Here is a 6,000-nt window from a genome sequence, read left to right as displayed (position 1 = left end):
TAAGTTGCACCGGCATTTCATAGGCCAAAAGGCATCTTTTGATAACAGAAAATACCCTTGTCCGTGTGGAATGCGGTTTTTTCTTCATCTTCCACTTTCATGAGGATTTGATGATAACCCTTGTAGGCATCAAGAAAACATTTGAAGGGATGGCCTGTTAAGGAGTCAACCTTGAGGTCCATCTCGGGTAAGGGATAGCAATCCTTTGGGCATGCTTTTTTCAAGTCTTTGAAGTCGATGCACATCCTCCAAGACTTGTCAGGCTTTCGAACCATGACTGGATTAGCCACCCAGGATTGGTATTTGACCTCTCGTAGGATCCCAGCCAGTACAAGCTTTTCAACCTCTTGGCATGCTGCCAAGCTTTGTTCAGGAGCCAAGCTCCGTTTCTTTTGGACAACAGGCTTGACATCAGGTGGTATTTTTAGCTCATGTTCTACAATGCTTCGAGGGATGCCGGTCATGTCTTCCGGGCACCAAGCAAAGACATCGTTGTAGTTCATCAACAGCTTTTCAAGGTGTGAAAGTGTTTCTTTGGAAAGGCTTGTGTTTACCCGTACCTTTTGTTTAGGGTACTTGGGGTTTATGATTAAGCCTTGCTCTTCATCTTTGCCTTTTGAGCTTTCCCCTTCAACCGTGTAAACCTCTTGGGTAGGTTGAAGGGTTGCAATTCCCCTGTCAGTTGGGAACTTCACAGCACCTTGACCAACTGAGACAGCCATGTTGAACGCGCACTGCCCTGGCCTTCCTGTGATCACGTCATAGTTGGAAGGTATGTAGATAACCACAAAAGTGAGTGGTTTGGTTTTCTTCATCTTGCCTTCACTAAAACAGACATCAAGGGTTAGTTGGCCTAAAGGCTTCAAGGGTACATCGGCGATACCTTTTATAAAAGACCCGGAGGGTTGAAGCCTTGAACGTTCTTCTTTGCATAGTTGATTGAAGAACCTTTCATACATGATCTCTGTGGCCGCCCCTGTGTCGATGTAGGCTTTGCTTGTTTTGAGTGTTCCCACGTTCGCTTCTACCACCAAAGGGTTTGAGAGTAAGTCACCTTGAGGTGGTGGGAAGCAGACACATTGAAGCTCCCAAGCCTCCAAGCGTTGTCGTTTGTGGGAAACACCATCGTCTATATTCACCATATTCACCTCTTTGCCTTTTCTTTCGGCCATCTTGTCCTTGACCCCTTTCACCAAATGAGCCAATTCTCCAGACTTAACGGCTTCCTCAATTCTTCTCTTGAGTTGAAAGCAATCGTTGGTGTGGTGACCTTTTTCTTCGTGAGAATCACAGAACTGGATGGAGCTTTCGTTTTTCTTGCTCTTGGGCAAGGGTCGAGGAGGTCGGAAGTTGTGTTTCACCTCTTCAGTGGCAAGGATCTCCTGAGGTGTTTTGGTTAAGGCTGTGAAGTTCACAGTCTTTTCCCTGCTTGGAGGGTTCCGGCCTTCAGGCCTTCGTTGATCTGAGCTCCTGGGGTATTTGTCATAGGGGTTGTAGTTCCCTTTCTTTCGGCTGGGGCTGTTGCCTCGCCTACTAGGAGTTCTCTTCCTTTGTTCTTTGAAATCAACGGCCTCCTCGCCTCGGATATGAGCTTCAGCTCGTTCGAGAGCGTTTTCAAGGGTTTTAGGTAGGCACTTGTTGAAGTCCCTTGTGAGGTACTTGGAGGTGATGGCGTTCATGAAGCCTGCCACCCTCATTTTTTCGTCAGCCCCCACATATTGTAACCCTTATTTTTTATACCTTTCGATAAAGTCTCGAAGGCTTTCATCATCTTTCTGCTTTATCTGGAAAATGACCGTGGCATCTTTGACATACCTCCTTTGTTGTGAAAAATGGGCCAAAAATCCCTTGCTTAGATCATCGAAGCTTCGAACGCTTTGAGCAGGAAGGTCGTTGAACCATATTCTGGCTGATCCGACAAGTGTTTGCATGAACATTAAACAACATTCAGCATGGGACCACTTTTCAATTCTGGCAGCACCGGTAAATACCTGGAGGTGGTCTTCGGGATGCTCGGTTCCATCATATGTTTTTATATAGGGTGGCATTTTGATCTTTGTTTGAGAGTCATAATCGGCAATTTATTGAGAGAAACAAGAAAGGTTGTTGGGCTTGTAAGGTTTCGCAAGGTCTTCATCTACCCTTGTATTATGACTCGTTGTTCCTTGGTGAGTATCCAGTGCTTGGTTGATGAGTTGGGTCCAAGGGAGGTGTGCCATCATTTGAGCTATCATTTGAGGCATGAGGTTGAAGCCTTGCATGCTTTCAGGGGATGCTGCTGCTTGGCTTGTTCCCATGGGAGTGCTCATCGTTGCACTACGAGCTAAGGATAAGACCGACATGGCCTGTTCCCATGTGGTGGCTGTAGGAGGGGGAACACTTGAAGCTGGTGACTGCCATATTTGGTCGAGAGTGGTCTCGTGCCCAAGGGGTTGTGAAGTATACAAAGGGAAAGCCGTTGGGCTTGACCTCGCATAGGTATAAGGAGACGGGTTAAAGGGTTGGCAGGTTACGTTTGGACCAGCTTCTAAATGAGAAGCAGCAGGTCGTGAGCTGGTTAAAGGGGAAGGTGGACGTCCGAGTGACAGTGAGGGTTCATCGTCGTCGTACTCCAGCCTTAATCTTATCCCTTTCTCTCTTTCTTGGCTCACGTGTCGGTTAAGAAGATGTCTTAGTTGCAAGAAATGTCGTGATACACTTTCTATCGTCAAGTCGACACGTTCCGGAGTGTTCGTGACTCCTGCATGAGGAGAAGGAACCCCAGATCGTGAAGGGGTTGGAGGTCGGAAAGGTGAAAACTCGAGGAACAAAGGTTCCGTCGGAGTTCCTCCCGGGGTGGAAAAAGATATGGTGGCGGCCGGAGTTTCTTGGCCGGCACTTGGTGTCGGTGTTCTCGACACTTTGTCGACTTCATCGGGAGATTCACCTTCTGTCATGAGGATGGAGCTACACTACTGGTCTTTATGATAACGTAAGCGGCGTAGCCCCACGGTGGGCGTCAACTTGTTGCTACAACAAAGATAAGACCAATGATAGTGAATGGACTGGTTAGGCTAACAAGCTTCAAGGGTTCAGGTAAACCTAACGCAGGTCGTGGTGTCCCTCTACGTTTGCAAAACGTAGAAGGAGGTTCACTAGTTTGTTGTTGATTGTTATAGTTCACCGAGGATCAAGAACAGTGATGTTTGGAATCGGTTCCTGAATGATGTTCTTGGTGAAGCTATGAAGCTATTGAAGTAAGAAAGAAATAAGCTAAGAGCATATTTCTCAAGGAAGAAGAGAATATCAGGGAGTATGTATTAACTCCAGATCTGATGTTCTATGTTTAGGGCTTAAGTCCTCCTTTTATAGAAAGAGAGACCAAGCTCTTTATCCAGTGTACAAACTAATTGACCTCCAATTCGCTTAGAGGGTTGACCGTTATGGGCGGGAAGCTTTGGACCGCTGGTCTATAGTTAAAATAATAATACTTTATCTGAGCATGTCCTTTGCTCAGAGGAGACAAGGATGTGTACAGTGATTTGACATCGTACTATAGCACATGTGTACTTGTTTACATAAGTTTGGGAGGGAAATGAAGCCTTTAACCTTTTAACCCTTTTAGCGTTAATGTGTTTCACTCATTTTATTATTTCCTTGGGCTACCCCCGTCATCAGTTGTGGAGTAGCGATTGTATACAAGACTAGCAATTCAAAATTGAGTAACAAAATTAAATTGCGTTCTAAACACACATTTCTTGAAAAATAGCATTTTGGGAATAATAATTTTGGTGACGAAGAGGGCGCGAGGGTTATGGTATTTCTACTTGTAATGGGTTTAAATGTTTTGAAGGCTAAATGAAGTCAGTACCTGTCAAAACGCCTAAAAAGATTTGTAAAATGCTTTAATCATTTGGTGATGGGTGGTGTAATGATTCAAGACTCATAAATAAACAAGTGAACTTGGGTCAAAAGAAGATAATGGCTACGTGTTCTCATGAAGTAATAGACCTAAACCATGTAACTACTAAGTGGGTGTTTGGCTAAGCTTTTTCTTTTTGCTTTTTTGCTTTTAGAGGGGTAAAATGTCCAAAATACCCCTCCAAAAGCTTTTTTAGCTTTTGGAGGGGTATTTTGGACATTTTACCCCTCCAAAAACAAAAAAACAAAAACAAAAAGCTTAGCCAAACACCCCCTAAATAAAAATGGCATTTAAATTGCATACTGACAATGAGAAATTGAGAATATATATATGCCAATACCAAATGAGGAAGAACAATTAACTGAGTTATAATACATACATCATTGTTTGTTTTTTAGAACATCTATTATTTGTCTTTGTTTCATGATTATTGATGAACCTAAGCTACATAATATTATCAGTAACACTTTGACACATTGAATGGTCAACCCTTTCGATAAAACCTAAATTTGTATTCTGTTCACATGATCAACATTCATCAACTAGGGAATGCAACATTTCTTGAGTGAAATATTAAAGCTAACATTATAATTTGTTGTTGTTCGTAAAGTTCGAATCCACGTTGGATGCCCACATAAACAAGATACTCACATAAACAAATCACCACGATCTTGGCTATTCAAGTCTTGATGTTGCAAATATAGGTCAAACAAAAGAAGGGACACAATCGATTAGAAAAGAAAGAAAACAACCAAGTTTATCAGTTTACCCCTAATGTGTAGCTATTGAGACACTTAACACATGAGACTAGCCTTTGTTAAATATATGAACTTTTTTTTTTGAAAAGCCAATTTTTTAAGAACCAAAATAAAATGACCACTTACAAGAAGAAAGGATTCCCAAATATACAGGAAATCTACCAATAATATTAACGAAATTGAAAAAGCCCCCCATTTCTCCCACTCTAGCAACAATCACTTGTTCCGTTGACTCACCCAAAGGAATGCCATGACTGTAACATCCTATTTTCGGTTATAATAATAAATGAAATTTCGTTTATTTTATAGTGTGTCGTTTGTCGTTTAGATAAATAAACTAACAGAAGGTGGGCTTGGACTTTAAAAGATGGAATGAGTCTTAGGTCCATGGGCTTAAAGGAGTATAAAAACCCCTTAAACCCTAATCCTTTTCATTTTATCCATCTCTAAACCATAGCCTACACCATCAAAAACACACACAAACACCATCCTATATCCCGAGCCAAGATTCGAAGGTGAAAACCCAAGCTTGTTGGTGCTAGAACGTTGTGACGAACCAAACCTACATCAAGACTAGCTCGTGTTTGCAAACCGACTCGTTTAAGATACGTTTATAATTAGAAATCGTTCATTTAGGTCCATATTCGTTTAGGTAATCCTATATCTGTATGAATGTGATGAAAACAAATCCAACGAACTAATCCGCAGTGCAATCCATTACAGTTTGATAGTTTAATCGTTAGCCTAAGAACCGTATATAAACGTGAATCAAATACCCTATTAAACGCGAATGTTTGGGTGGTTAGGGTTTACAGGCGCTGCTAATCCGAGTTCAATGGTACCGAAATCATGTTATTTCATCATGATTTTAAGGGTTAATTGCAGATCCGACGAGCGTTGACTGTTCTTGTTCTTATCGATTTTGACTTTGACCCCCTTAGTCAAAGTTTGGATAAGAACATACGCTAATTCGTTATGATGAACGGATCAAGATGACGAATCAAGTAATTCGTTACTCGCCCATTCGTTAAGACAAGATAACAAATTAGCTCACCCAGTTCGTTAAGTTAAGATAACGAATCAAGTGATTCGTTACTCACTCCGTTCGCTATGTTAAGATAACGAATCAAGCTATTCGTTACCCACCAATTCGCTATGGTAAGATAATGAATCAAGTGGTTCGTTACTTACCCAATTCGTTATGATAAGGTAACGAACCAGATAACGAATCAAGGCATGATAAGATAACGAAATAAAAAACGAATCAAGCTTAATTCGTTATGAAGAATGAGTTAGCGAAGTAGATAATAGATTAAAATCCTAATGGAAAATGTGTTAAGA

Source organism: Bidens hawaiensis, unplaced genomic scaffold, assembly GCF_021521415.1.
Source record: "Bidens hawaiensis isolate Kalapana, Puna unplaced genomic scaffold, B.hawaiensis_p1.1 tig00018784_1, whole genome shotgun sequence".
NCBI classification, from domain to species: domain Eukaryota; kingdom Viridiplantae; phylum Streptophyta; class Magnoliopsida; order Asterales; family Asteraceae; genus Bidens; species Bidens hawaiensis.
Note: the sequence above shows the minus strand (reverse complement) of the source record.